The 15,320-nt window shown below is 39.6% G+C and overlaps 1 long non-coding RNA gene across 1 annotated transcript; it reads left to right on the plus strand.

The window, feature by feature from the left end:
• Nucleotides 1-4,565: 4,565 nt before the first annotated feature.
• LOC105445319 lies at nt 4,566-12,470 on the plus strand. Its single transcript, XR_004064374.1, has 5 exons — nt 4,566-4,687; nt 8,524-8,557; nt 9,743-9,797; nt 11,141-11,237; nt 12,456-12,470. It is a non-coding gene; the product is annotated as an uncharacterized LOC105445319 (long non-coding RNA).
• The last annotated feature ends 2,850 nt before the right edge of the window (nt 12,471-15,320 follow it).

Genomic DNA, 15,320 nt, shown 5'->3' on the forward strand with positions numbered 1-15,320 from the left:
ACCAAAATTTCTATCTTTGGGTAATTGTATTGTTCTGTCTACATACCACTCAGGCGCGGAGCCAGGATTTTCCAATAAGCGGGGGGGGGGGGGGGGGGGGGGGGGGGCCGGAAGTTTAAAAATTGCGCAGACCGTTGTTGTCCAACTCAATATACCAATACTGACAAGGTCATAATAGAAGCACCATACCGGTACATCGGGGGGGGGGGGCTATAGCCCCTTGCCCGAAAAATAAATGAGAAAAGATTTTTTTTTTAAATCATATTCGGGCCGCTCGCTGTCCCCCCCCCCCCCCCATTACTGGCGAAGCGCATAAGCTTTGATGCTTCATTAAATTATGAGAGAAAGAAGATGATTCGTTGTTCCATTCCCGTCTCTTAATCCTTGTTTGAATTCAGCTTTCCCCCTTCAGCACGAGGCGTGGAAGCTTTGACGTTTTATTAAGTTATTAGAGAAAGAAGATGATTCGTTGTTCGAGAATTGAGAGTCGAGAATGAAACAACGAATCGTCTTCTTTCACTAATAATTTAATGAAAACTAAATTCAAACAAGGATTAAGAGTCGAGAATGGAACAATGAATCATCTTCTTTCTCTAATAATTTAATAAAACGTAAAAGCTTCCACGCCTCGTGCTGAAGGGGGAAAGCTAAATTCAACAAGGATTAAGAGACGAGAATGGTACAAAGAATCGTCTTCTTTCTCTAATAATTTAAAAAAAACTGAATTCAAACAAGGATTAAGAATCGAGAATGGAACAACGAATCATCTTCTTTCTCTCATAATTTAATGAAGCATCAAAGCTTATGCGCTTCGCCAGTAATGGGGGGGGGGGGGGAAAGCGAGCGGCCCGAATATGATTTAAAAAAAAAATCTTTTCTCATTTATTTTGGTGACAAATAATACTTTCACAAAATACATATTATGCTCAAATTTTTGCTCGCTCGCTTCGCTCACTAGCCGAATTGTGAAACCAGAAAATTACTTTTTCGGGCAAGGGGCTATAGGGCCCCCCCTCCGATGTACCGGTATGGTGCTTCTATTATGACCTTGTCAGTATTGGTATATTGAGTTGGACAAAAACGGTCTGCGCAATTTTTAAACTTCCGGCCCCCCCCCCCCCCCCCCCCCCCCCCCCCCCTTATTGAAAAATCCTGGCTCCGCGCCTGAGTGGTATGTAGACAAAACAATACAATTACCCAAAGATAGAAATTTGGTACGCGTAGAATGCAGCTTAGAACATGTACAATGCAATAATTTGAATGATGGGAGTGTGTAGGCAAAACATTACAATTACCCAAAGATAGAAATTTTGGAACACGTAGAATGCAGCTTGGAACATGTACAATGCAATAATTTGAATGATGGGAGTGTGTAGGCAAAACAATACAATTACCCAAAGATAGAAATTTTGGAACACGTAGAATGCAGCTTGGAACATGTACAATGCAATAATTTGAATGATGGGAGTGTGTAGGCAAAAGAATATTATCCCATAAAGATAGACATTTTGGAACACGTAGAATGCAGCTTGGAACATGTACAATGCAATAATTTGAATGATGGGAGTGTGTAGGCAAAAACAACACAATTACCAAAAAATAGAAATTTTGGTACACGTAGAATGCAGTTTGGAACATATACAATGCAATAACTTAAATAATGGGAGTGTGTAGGCAAAACAATACAATTACCCAAAGATAGAAATTTTGGAACACGTAGAATGCAGCTTGGAACATGTACAATGCAATAATTTGAATGATGGGAGTGTGTAGGCAAAACAATACAATTACCTAAAGATAGAAATTTTGGAACACGTAGAATGCAGCTTGGAACATGTACAATGCAATAATTTGAATGATGGGAGTGTGTAGGCAAAACAATACAATTACCCAAAGATAGAAATTTTGGAACACGTAGAATGCAGCTTGGAACATGTACAATGCAATAATTTGAATGATGGGAGTGTGTAGGCAAAACATTACAATTACCCAAAGATAGAAATTTTGGAACACGTAGAATGCAGCTTGGAACATGTACAATGCAATAATTTGAATGATGGGAGTGTGTAGGCAAAACAATACAATTACCTAAAGATAGAAATTTTGGAACACGTAGAATGCAGCTTGGAACATGTACAATGCAATAATTTGAATGATGGGAGTGTGTAGGCAAAACAATACAATTACCCAAAGATAGAAATTTTGGAACACGTAGAATGCAGCTTGGAACATGTACAATGCAATAATTTGAATGATGGGAGTGTGTAGGCAAAACATTACAATTACCCAAAGATAGAAATTTTGGAACACGTAGAATGCAGCTTGGAACATGTACAATGCAATAATTTGAATGATGGGAGTGTGTAGGCAAAACAATACAATTACCTAAAGATAGAAATTTTGGAACACGTAGAATGCAGCTTGGAACATGTACAATGCAATAATTTGAATGATGGGAGTGTGTAGGCAAAACAATACAATTACCCAAAGATAGAAATTTTGGAACACGTAGAATGCAGCTTGGAACATGTACAATGCAATAATTTGAATGATGGGAGTGTGTAGGCAAAACATTACAATTACCCAAAGATAGAAATTTTGGAACACGTAGAATGCAGCTTGGAACATGTACAATGCAATAATTTGAATGATGGGAGTGTGTAGGCAAAACATTACAATTACCCAAAGATAGAAATTTTGGAACACGTAGAATGCAGCTTGGAACATGTACAATGCAATAATTTGAATGATATAGGCAAAACAATACAATTACCCAAAGATAGAAATTTTGGAACACGTAGAATGCAGCTTGGAACATGTACAATGCAATAATTTGAATGATGGGAGTGTGTAGGCAAAACATTACAATTACCCAAAGATAGAAATTTTGGAACACGTAGAATGCAGCTTGGAACATGTACATTGCAATAATTTGAATGATGGGAGTGTGTAGGCAAAAGAATATTATCCCGTAAAGATAGACATTTTGGAACACGTAGAATGCAGCTTGGAACATGTACAATGCAATAATTTGAATGATGGGAGTGTGTAGGCAAAAACAACACAATTACCAAAAATAGAAATTTTGGTACACGTAGAATGCAGTTTGGAACATATACAATGCAATAACTTAAATAATGGGAGTGTGTAGGCAAAACAATACAATTACCCAAAGATAGAAATTTTGGAACACGTAGAATGCAGCTTGGAACATGTACAATGCAATAATTTGAATAATGGGAGTGTGTAGGCAAAACAATATTATCCCATAAAGATAGACATTTTGGAACACGTAGAATGCAGCTTGGAACATGTACAATGCAATAATTTGAATGATGGGAGTGTGTAGGCAAAACAATACAATTACCCAAAGATAGAAATTTTGGAACACGTAGAATGCAGCTTGGAACATGTACAATGCAATAATTTGAATGATGGGAGTGTGTAGGCAAAAGAATATTATCCCGTAAAGATAGACATTTTGGAACACGTAGAATGCAGCTTGGAACATGTACAATGCAATAATTTGAATGATGGGAGTGTGTAGGCAAAACAATACAATTACCCAAAGATAGAAATTTTGGAACACGTAGAATGCAGCTTGGAACATGTACATTGCAATAATTTGAATGATGGGAGTGTGTAGGCAAAAGAATATTATCCCGTAAAGATAGAAAATTTGGAACACGTAAATGCAGCTTGGAACATGTACAATGCAATAATTTGAATGATGGGAGTGTGTAGGCAAAACAATACAATTACCCAAAGATAGAAATTTTGGTACACGTAGAATGCAGCTTGGAACATGTACAATATAATAACTTAAATAATTGGAGTGTGTAGTCAAAACAATACAATTACCGAAAGATAGAAACTTTGAAGCACGTAGAATGCAGATTGGAACATGTACAATGCAATAACTTGATTGATGCAAACAATGCACCCATGACAAAGATATAAATTTGAGACACGCAAAATGCAGTTTGGAACAGGTTAGATGCAATAACTTATTTGATGCAAGTATGAAGTCACAACAGTACAATACAAATTTAGAAATGCACTAACTTAATTGATGCAAGTATAGATGCAATTAATGTATTCAAAACAATAAAAGTGTAGTGAAATACATATATTCTCTTGCTTGAATCGGTAGTGCAGATGTGCTGTCATAGCCTAGATAGATATGCATGCACAGCGTGTACGGACAGTACACCGGCAGTACACACGCCGTGTCGGCACAAGCATAATGCATATTCATTAGGGGGCGTCAACATTTCCTTTACGTAGTGACGTGCGCAAACCTCTACAGGTTCCAAAAGATTGCCTACCATTTATGTATTGTGTGTAGGGCCTATGTGATATAACAAATAATCTGCACGTACTGTTAAAAAACACTAACAAAGCCCATGAATGTTTTGCTTACAATATTATTTTTCGATACTATCTTAAAAGATAGATAAATATAAAACGAAATAAATATATTTTTAAAAAATACAAAAATGAGAGATATAACGCGTGCCGTAAAGTATTTTGGTGACAATAGTCAAATTACTGACTAATCGCCATTAAACCAAAACACAACAACACATTTGTCGTCGCGAGAGCATCGTCACTTTGTGGTTTGTCTCTTGGACAAAATCTTGCCTTGTGAAGCCGAATCTTGACCTTAGTTGTACACGTCGTTTAGGTAAGTTGATAATTCGAGATTTCCTTCTCATTATGCTGCATGGAAAGTCATGTTTGCAGCCACACGTTAGTCAAAACACACCCCTGTACCGCTTACCGTACAGAGCAGACTCAGAGGTTTATAATTGTTGCTGCGGCGTTGTGTATAGCCAGGGAGGCCGGCGCTAGTGTAGTTCCGTGTCCATTTTTTTTAGCAGTTTCATATCCATTCTTAGCAAAGGAAATTTAGCCCAATTTTTTACTAATTTTAATTCATAGCCATAGGTCTAAAAGTTTGATCTAGACCTAGACATAGACTAGTTTGGATCACATCCGACATCAGGAAACCTCCGTTTAAACTTTAAGGCTTCGATGTCGATGTTGTCGCTCAGTACCGTCTCTACGGTAGATCTATAGCTTTGCAACTCAAACTGAAGCTATCAGTCCAAAATTATGCAAACTTCTCGTATGGTTTATGGTATCGTGCATGCGAGAAATGTGCATAATTTTGGACTGATAGCTTCAGTTTGAGGTGCAGAGCTATAGCGTAGAGATGGTACTGAGCAACGACGTCGACATCGAAGCCCTAAACTAAACGGAGGTTTCCCGATGTCGGATGTGATCCAAATTCAGGTGGAAAATGCAATAGGCCCTAGACCTCTATATCATGATTATGATTCAAATTAGTAACAAATTGGGCTAAAATTCCTTTGCTAAGCCTAAGAATGGATTATTAAACTGCTAAAAAAATGGATACGGAACTACTCTAGCGTATAGCGCCGGGAGGCCAATGCCCAAATCTAACTTTTTAATTACTACTTTGTTTATAATAAAACTAAGATTAAAAGAAAGCATTTACTTTCACTAAGACAACTCACCCATCTGCCGACTCCAGAATGTCCATAAAATAGGAGATATCCAGCTCATAATTATACATTTCCTTCTACGCGCGCGCCTGGCCGTCCGTAAGACGAGCCTTGAAACAATCAATTTCAATTACGTTGAGAATTAGACAGGCCCGAGGGAATGGGCGTGTCATCATGGTCATTGCCCGGACAACAAGTTCAAAACTTCGCGCGAAAGTACATTCATTCAGGTACGGTAATTGCATGCAAACCGCAATCGAGCCATGCTAGCCATGGCATGGAGGGTCAAAACATGATAGAGAGAAAGCTCGAAAGCCACTCATTGTAAATTAAGAAAGTAATTGAAATAAATAAATAGATCTAGGCCTAGAGGTCTACCTTAGTTTTGCGATGTATTCAATTACTATTTCCTCATGAGTAAAGATCTGACACTGCATTATCATCGATCGATAAATCCAACTTGCACTTGTAGCGATCACAATACGGAATCAAACATGACTGCACGCATTGATAGACGTGTACTACTTACGGAGATATTTCTCTCCCTCTCTCTCTCTCTCACTAACCATATGATGATATCATACACTAAAACACACACGTTCAAATCATGGCATTCATTACACTTCTCAATTGGAGTATAGACTGCTCACATAGACTTTTTTTTTTTACTGAAATGTCTTTTGTTACACTTCTCATACATTACTGCACGACACTGGTGTCTAGTGCTGAGAATAAGGTACTATGTGTGAGACTACGTCAAATTTGTTTTGCGCGCGATGAGACCGGAGCTCATACATATTCATATAATGATGTCGCAAGACTTCTATTTGGGGCTGGAACAATGAGGTCTCTGTTCACAGTTTTTCTTCTCAATTTGAGATGGCTCTAGCTATGGGGCTCAAACCGACGCAAGATTGACAAAAACATCGTACTCTATCTACCTTCGAATGTGCAGTTTGTAAAAATCTGCAATTAAAAAGATATAATCTTTTTTCTTTATATTTTCTAGTTGTTAAAAGTGACATTTGTGCACATCTGATATGTTAATCTCTATCAAAAGTTCTTTGATATTAAATTGATTCCATATTTTTAGGCTTTACCTTCAGTCATTGAGAAGGATTTTAGTGAGCTAACCTCATCGCCCTCTAGGACCCTTCTAGTTTCTCTTGTGCGTCCGTTATTTTCGTCTGCTAGCCCAATTAATGGATTAAAATATGTCAAAATCTGGAAGATCGTCAATAAATGGTGAAAGACCGTTACAGATCCGAGATTATAGGTATGTTGTGGAGTGTGTAATTGTGTATTTGTTATACATTTTATTCCATAGATATTTTTTTTCTTTTTTTTCCCCTTTTTTTTCTTCTGGTAATTTTCTGACTTGGACGACGAGCGCACAAATCGTAGGCGTAGAAGCCTTACGCCCGGGCATTGGCCTCCCTACTAAGACCTTGCAGGCTTACCAAAAAGTCAATGGGATTCATTGCCTTGATTAAAAATAAAATCCATACAGTGGGTCTAGAGACGAGTCCACATCAGACAGACAAATTCCTGGCTTCATTATAAAATCCAAAAGTCAAAACAGGCCTAAATCCAAGGCAAAAGTAAAATAAAAGGGGGGGGGGGGGGGAAATTGCGCCCTAATTTTTTTTTTTTTTTTTATATATTTTTTTAAAATTCTGTGTGTGTGCCATTACTAATGGCAAAATGCCCATTCTGACCTCTAAAGTATCCTACAAGCATCTCACATCGGCCATTTGGGGATGTTCATTGGTTCATTGAACACACCAGTCGTGACAAAATCATGCATATTCAGCCAATGATCCATAACAATTTTCTTCCTGTTTGTAGGAACTGTAAGAGGCATTGATCCATCATGTCACAGTCCGTGTTTATTTTTAAGAATATAACTTTTGTCAGTAAAATACAACTTTTGGGATTAAGAATACAGTTTTTGAACTCTTGAGGTTGGCAGGTCTGAGTACGTACAGTACATATGTACTACGTACACAGTACATGCAGTCTAGTCATTACGTCACGATCACATCACCATGGTACCAGCACGCACACAGCTAGCTGTGCGCGTTAATTTATTTATCCGTGCGCGCATGCATGCGCATTGGGTCTATCGTCAGAATTAACGCCTATTGGCCATGCGCAGAAAGTCATGACTAAAAGTTAAACACGACTTGCGCAGAACTTAAACAGTTTTTTAGTTAAACACGACTTAGACAGGACTTAAACAGTTGTTTAGTTAGACAAGACTTAGACACTACTTCAGAATACAAAATTTAGTTAAACAGGACTTAGACATGACCTCGCGTTAAAGTCGTGTCTAACTAAACAGTCGTTTAACTTAAGACATGACTAAGGGCGCGTTTATCTAGGCTTGCCATTAGATATGTACATATCGTACCCCACTATCGAACCCCACTATCGAACCCCACTATACGATCGTGATTTGCGGGATGTCGCGTTTATCTACACTTCACGATTCACAATAAAGGCCTTGTCTCTTCGCAGCTGCTCAGCTCAGCTCGTTTGACCCGGAAGCAGACAGTTTCTCGGAGGTCAACTTCACACGTATGCTTGTACAACACACCTGTGTGGTCCTATTTGTATGTGAGGTACAAAACAGCTTTGCGTTTATCGATCTCTCAGAAACGTGATTCTGGCTGTATGTCACATACAAAACGCACCTTTTTGCGTCTTTTGATATGCCCATATCTAAAGACGTTTGAAAAAGGCTTTGCGTTTATCTACTTCTAAATTTGCCTGAAAGACGTTTGAGAACCTGATTCTAGCCAAAATTTGCTAGATAAACGCAACCTATGTTAGACACAACTTCAGAATACGGGCCGTTGTATTTATGTAATTCAGCATTATGAATGAGGCCTCATTATTTCCATTTGTATTTATTTTGTGATATGTTCATATTCTGGAATTTTATGCAATGTAATTGTTTTTTTTTTTTTTTTTTCTATTTGTATTTCAGTTTTGACTGTTCTTTAGAGACTTGGTTAGTACCGGTAAGTTGATATTAGTTGTTAATAGAGAGTAAGTTGATCTGCTTAAGAAGGCTGAAGTCAAGTAGTTTTTAAATTAAAGCTACGATGGAATGAAACAGATCTGCATAATTGGGAACATAATTGAACGCGGAATAGGAAAGCTATGGCTTAATGAAATTTTCTATATAACATTTTTGACACTTTCGTAAGTATGTAACATCATTTTGTGGACAATTCTCAATACTCTTTCATTGGGTGTTGCCAAAATTTGAAGAGAATCCATGAATTATGTAAGGAGTTGATAAAGAAGAACAAGTTTGTTTTTTTTAAACACCTAGTGCAAATGATAGATGTATTTTGATTTTAGTCCAATGCAATACATATAGTACAGCTGACCTTGCCTTAGTCGAACTTGGATAAGTCAAAATTGCTATGGTTGAAAGTCTACACGTAGCCCAACCTGTTTTGTCCTATTATTTTATGATCGTCCTAAATCAAAATTTGTCTAAGTTAAAGCTATTTTATGGGTCCCAAAAGATTTGAGTTAGGCCATTAATTTTTTTTTACATGTTTAGCGTCCCCGCCCGCTTCATTTTTGGGGGGGGGGGGCCTCCTTTCTTTTCTTTTTTTTCTTCTTTTTTTTTTTTTATACAATTTTGATGATGGCTAGGTGGCTTCCAAAAGAATGAATGGAATCTTGATACATATTTGTACTGCCCTCCTCTGCTATCTGAAAGAAACCTATCAGGATGGATAATTAATGTAGTGACCTTTGGGGAAAAATCAATTGTAGCATGTTAATTAGCATCAAAAGTACATACGGTAGGTAGTGTTTTGTCAAGTCCAGGGCCCTGTGGTATAAAACTATTGTATCTTTACAATTAATGGTATCTCTGCAAACACTGCTTAGCTAATAAACATCAAGAAATCAATGGTATTTACCATAGTTTGTAGAGATATCATTAATTGTAAAGATACTAGATAGTTTTATGCAATGGGGCCTTGATGGTTGATATGTATGACATACTGAATTGTTATAATGAGGTTGGACTGTATTATGAAATGTTTGAGTGACATCAAAGTATGCAAATTAGTTGTTACCAAAGTTGAATTTGTGATGCAATCTAACTTGGTTTATTTAATTGTTTGTTTTTTATATTTTTGTCATGTTTTACTTGTACTTTTTATTTTTTGTTTTGATGACAGGTGCTTTGGACTTTGACAGGGGCTTTGGACTTTGACGGAAGAAAGTTTTTGGAGTGTAGGTATACCGAGTGTCTAAAAAATCAAAGTTGAAACTTTTAAATATTCTGCCAAATAAATAAAAAATGTGAAACATTCTCGGGAAATTGTCATATGTATGGATGGGGAAGCTCTTGTCTATCATATGATGCCAACACATGTGATAATAATTCATACTTGGATGAGCACTGGCCACTTTTGTACAGGGTATGAAAATTAGATTGTGCAAGATTTGGCTGTTCAATTTGGCTGAGCGAGAAGTCCCCAAGCATAACAATTGTTAATGATCTGATGAATTTATGATTAATTACGATGGATATGGGTTTGTGCTGTGTGTGATGTGTCCCACCTCTTGCCCCACCCCACCCAACTTCATTTAAAGGAGAATGAAACCCTGATTGTTATGCCTCCGTTACGAAGTAGCCGGAGGCATTATGTTTTCGGGTTGTCCGTCCGTCTGTATGTACGTACGTACGTCCCGTTTTCGTGATCGCGTTATCTGAAGAACCGATTGATGGATTTGTGCCAAACTTTGGTCATGTATGTATCTTGCAGAGCCGATGAACTGATTAGATTTTGGGATTACGAGGTCAAAGGTCACAGGCTCATTATGTATGCAAAAACAGCTCGTGATCGCGTTATCTGAAGAACCGATTGATGGATTGCTGCCAAACTTAGGTCATGTATGTTACTTGCAGAGTCGATGAATTGATTAAATTTTGGGGTCACGAGGTCAAAGGTCAAAGGCCACAGCGCACATTATGTATGCAAAAACAGCTTGTGATCGCGTTATCTCAAGAACCAACCGATGGATTCCTGACAAAATTAGGTCATGTATGTTACTTGCAGAGCCAATGAACTGAGTAAATTCTTGGTTCATAAGGTCAAAGGTCATGGCTCATTATGTATGCAAAATAGCTTGTAATCACGATATTCTGAGAACCTGTTAATGGATTACAATTGAATTTGAATTCGAAAAAATTTCTTGTCTTGGTTTGTAAAATTGCTTTATGACGGAGGCATCATTTTCGACTGCACGCAGTCGAATTCCATCTAGTTAAAATATAGATTCGGCCTGGATAGATATCACATAGTCCCATATACATCTTTCTGTGTACAGTGCTTTAATTTACCAAATACTGCTGGCAAAATTTTGTATCATTTTGATGATTCCAGAACCTTGCAGTACACACCAATACTTATAGATGATCAAACTTTTCTGATCGATTCCACAACGTTTCTTTTCACAATGCAATTGAATTGCATGACCAGAACTGGTCTATACCTTTAATAATATAATTTTTAATTATTATACAAATACGATACAGTGGATTCTAACTAGACATACAATGTTTGTTACAGGTGGATTTGGTGGATGAGGAGGAGGACGCTGTTTCGGTGGACGAGGCGGCGGTGGACGCGGAAGGGGAGAATTCGGGCGGAGGAAGGGGACGAGGAGGTATGTCTTGTTTATTTTCACCATCTTTGGAACGGTAGTTACTAAGGACTTTGATGGATGAAATTATCATCACAATATGATTGATTTCAATCCAAACAGATAAGATCATTCTCGATTTTCATGCCTCCACTACAAAGTAGCCAGAGGCATTACTCTCAAACTGAAATAGCTTGTAATCAAAATATTCTGAGAACCTGATAATGGATTACAATCAAACTTGATAATGGATTACAATCAAACTTGAATATTAAAAATTGCTTCCGATTTGGTTTGTAAAATCGCTCTATAGCGGAGGCATCATTTTCGACTGCACGCAGTCTAAGTTCCATCTAGTTAGTCTTATTGTGTTAATCAAAAAAATAATTATTATTCTGTGTGTGTCGCGTAGTCCCACATACATCTTTCTGTGTACAGTGCTTGTAACTTTACCAAGACTGGGTCAAATCTCATCATTTTGATGATCCAGATCACACCAATACTTATATGCTAGCTGAGCAACCTTTTCTGATCGATTCCACAACGTTTTTTTCACAATGCAATCGCATGACCAAAACTGGTCTTTGCCTTCAAAGGTACTATGTCCCATTTGCAGGCCAACAAAATGAAAAGGTTAAATTTCAACAGCATTTGAAAGATAATACTAATTTAGAACTTCCCTAAAAAAAGGGGGCTTGAAAATGTCTTTAAGTTGGAAAATAACGACTATTAGTTGTCAAATCGACTTAAGAGCTATAGAGCCAGTAAGTAATGGTCTGATTTTCAGACCATTGTACCGAATGGTCGTACATTTTATGCTGCGCAAAGATTCAATCAGTTTAATTTTGGCCATTACAAGCAGAAGTGGGATATTGATGTTGACAAATGCTCATATACCCTTTACAGCTCATTTTATACATGTATGTTATTTCCAAAGAAGAAAAAAAGCTAGTGAGTCACTCAATAGTGTCTGACAGTGAAGCTAATGTAGCAAGTAAACGGGTTTCTTTGCATAATTTGAATATTAGGACACTGCTAAACGTTTAAACTTCACAGATAGGACATACATGACATATTCATAATTCCTATAAAGTTCTACAGAATTTGATTGTGGCTGCAAAAGGGACATAGTATCTTTAAGCATTGAATGAGGGCTCACTATTTGTATTTATTTTTGTAATATAATCATATTGGTATTTTATGAAATGCAATTGTTTTTTTTCTTTTCTTTTTTTCTTTCAGGTTATTGACTGTTTTCAAGATTGCTGAGAGTTGCAGAGAGTAAGTTGATCTGCTTAAGAAGGCTAAAGTCAAGTAGTTTTTAAAATAAAGCTACAATGGAATGAAACAGATCTCCATAATTGGGAACATAATTGAACGCGGAATAGGAAAGCTATGGCTTAATGAAATTTTCTATGACACTTCCGTAGGTATGTAACATAATTTGTGGACAATTCTCAATACTCTTCCATTGGGTGTTGCCAAAATTTGAAGAGAATCCTTGAATTATGTAAGGAGTTGATAAAGAGAACAAGTTTGTTTGTTTTTAAACACCTAGTGCAAATGATAGATTGTTGGAGAAGTCGAGCAGGCTGTAGAGCCCCAGCGATGCCTGGGGCGGTGACCTGTCGATTTCCCGTCGTGGCCGGTCGATTTTAGGTAAAAACTGGGCGAATTCGCGGAGCTTTTTCGCGCGGTGTCCCTGCAGTGACCGACCGATGACCCTCCGATTGCCGGGCGGTCTCCCACCAGCCACCGGCTGATTTTAAAGAAATTGCCTGGCGGCCGGCCACTGATCGGCGGGGCTCCAAAATACGCTCGGTGCCTGGCCGTTCCGCCGCCCGGGCCCGAAATAACGATCGCGTTCGCCGCCGAGCAATTTAGGTCAAAAATCGAAGGCGCTAGGGTCAAAGGCTGGCCGACCTATTTTGGACTCGCCGCCAGGTGACCGACTGATCTCCCAGCGGCGACCGGGCGGCGACTGCTCGACAGCCTTTGACCTAGGGGCTTCGATTTTTGACCTAATCGCTCGACGGTGAACGCTCGATTAGGCCGGCGTCCGGGCGGCGACCGTCGCCGAGCGATTTTAGGTAAAAACTGGACTGGGCGAAATCGCGGAGCTTTTTCGCGCGATGTCCCGGCAGTGACCGACCGGTGACCCTCCGATTGCCGGGGCGTCTCCCACCAGCCCCCGGCTGATTTTAAAGAAAGAAATTGCCCGGCGCGCGGCCAGTGATCGGCGGAGCTCCAAAATACGCTGGGTGCCTGGCCGTTCGCCGCCCGGCACCGAACTAATCGAGCGTTCGCCGCGAGCAATTTAGGTCAAAAATCGAAGGCGCTAGGTCAAAGGCTGCCGACCTATTTTGGACTCGCCGCCCAGTGACCGACTCATCTTCCAGCGGCGACCTCAGTCGGCGGCGACTGCTCGACAGCCTTTGACCTAGGGGCTTCGATTTTGACCTTAATTGCTCGACGGTGCACGCTCGATTAGGCCGGCGTCCGGGCGGCGACGACCGGTCGCGAGCGATTTTAGGTAAAAACTGGCGAAATCGCGGAGCTTTTTCGCGCGGTGTCCTGGCAGTGACCGACCGTTGACCCTCCGATTGCGAGCGGGCGGTCTCCACCAGCCCCGGCTGATTTTAAGAAATTGCCCGGCGGCGCGGCCAGTGATCGCGGAGCTCCAAAAATACGCTCGGTGCCTGGCCGTTCGCCGCCCGGGCACCGAACTAATCGAGCGTGTTCGCCGCCGAGCAATTTAGGTCAAAAATCGAAGGCGCTAGGTCAAAGGCTGCCGACCTATTTTGGACTCGCCGCCCAGTGACCGACTAATCTTCCAGCGGCGACCGGGCGGCGACTGCTCGACAGCCTTTGACCTAGGGGCTTCGATTGTTGACCTAAATCGCTCGACGGTGCACGCTCGATTAGGCCGGCGTCCGGGCGGCGACCACCCGGTCGCCGAGCGTAGTCTGGGCGGCGAGTGAAAGTGAGCAGGGCGCCGCCCGAATTTTAACTCCTCGCTAAAACTTCAGCAGCGACCGAGCGATGCCTTAAAAACGAGCGGTGACCGGGCAAAATTGGCTAAAACTCCTCGCCGCCGGGCGCCGCCGAGCAGGCTAATTTTGGGTAATGTGACTACCGTATTTGCCGGCGTAAAGGCCCGCAGTATTATTGGAAGAGAAAATATCAAAAGAGTCGGGTGCGGCCTATGCGGCGAAAGAGTAGTAATTTTTTTTTTTTTTTTTTTTTAGTTTCGATTTATGGCGCTATGCCTGGCAATGTCTCCAGCTCAGTAATCATGTGTTGACTCACCACTCGGAAACTACAACAACAACACTAAAATTTGTCTGTCATTTTGTTTGAAAGTAATCTTTCTAATAGATCTCAATATGTAGTTTATAATAATAATTCCTCAATTTTTTTGTCTATAACAAATGTTGTACCACAAGGTTCTATCCTACGAGCTCCTTGATGATTTCTCAGAATTGCCCAAACGTGTCTATTGAATTTAATTAATTTTTTTTTCTATTCCTTCTGTCTTTTGCAGACCGAGGGTGGTACACTCCAAAGAACTCTCCAAAGAACTCTCCAAAGAACTCTCCAAAGAACTCTCCAAAGAACTCTCCAAAAGAACTCTCCAAAGACTGTCCAAAGAACTCTCCAAAGAACTCTCCAAAGAACTCTCCAAAGAACTTGCACTTAAACTTGCACTTGAACTTACACTTGCACTTGAACTTACACTTGCACTTGAACTTACACTTGCACTTGAACTTACACTTGAACTAGCACTTGCACTTGAACTAGCACTTGAACTTGAACTTGCACTTGAACTATCTTGAACTATCTTGACTATTTTGAACTATCTTGAACTATTTGGACTATCTTGAACTCTCCAAAGAACTTGCACTTGAACTTGCTCTTGAACTTACACTTGAACTAGCACTTGAACTTGAACTCTCTTGAACCTTGAATCTGAAACATACTGAATGAACTTGAATCTGGAATATCTGAATCGAATCAAACTGGAGACAGAATATCTAAGATTGTATTGCCATTTTTAGAAGACATAATTATTGTCAATTATAAAGAATTATTGGCAGTTTCTAGAAG

Source organism: Strongylocentrotus purpuratus, unplaced genomic scaffold, assembly GCF_000002235.5.
Source record: "Strongylocentrotus purpuratus isolate Spur 01 unplaced genomic scaffold, Spur_5.0 spur5_contig_41, whole genome shotgun sequence".
Classification (NCBI taxonomy): Eukaryota; Metazoa; Echinodermata; class Echinoidea; order Camarodonta; family Strongylocentrotidae; genus Strongylocentrotus; species Strongylocentrotus purpuratus.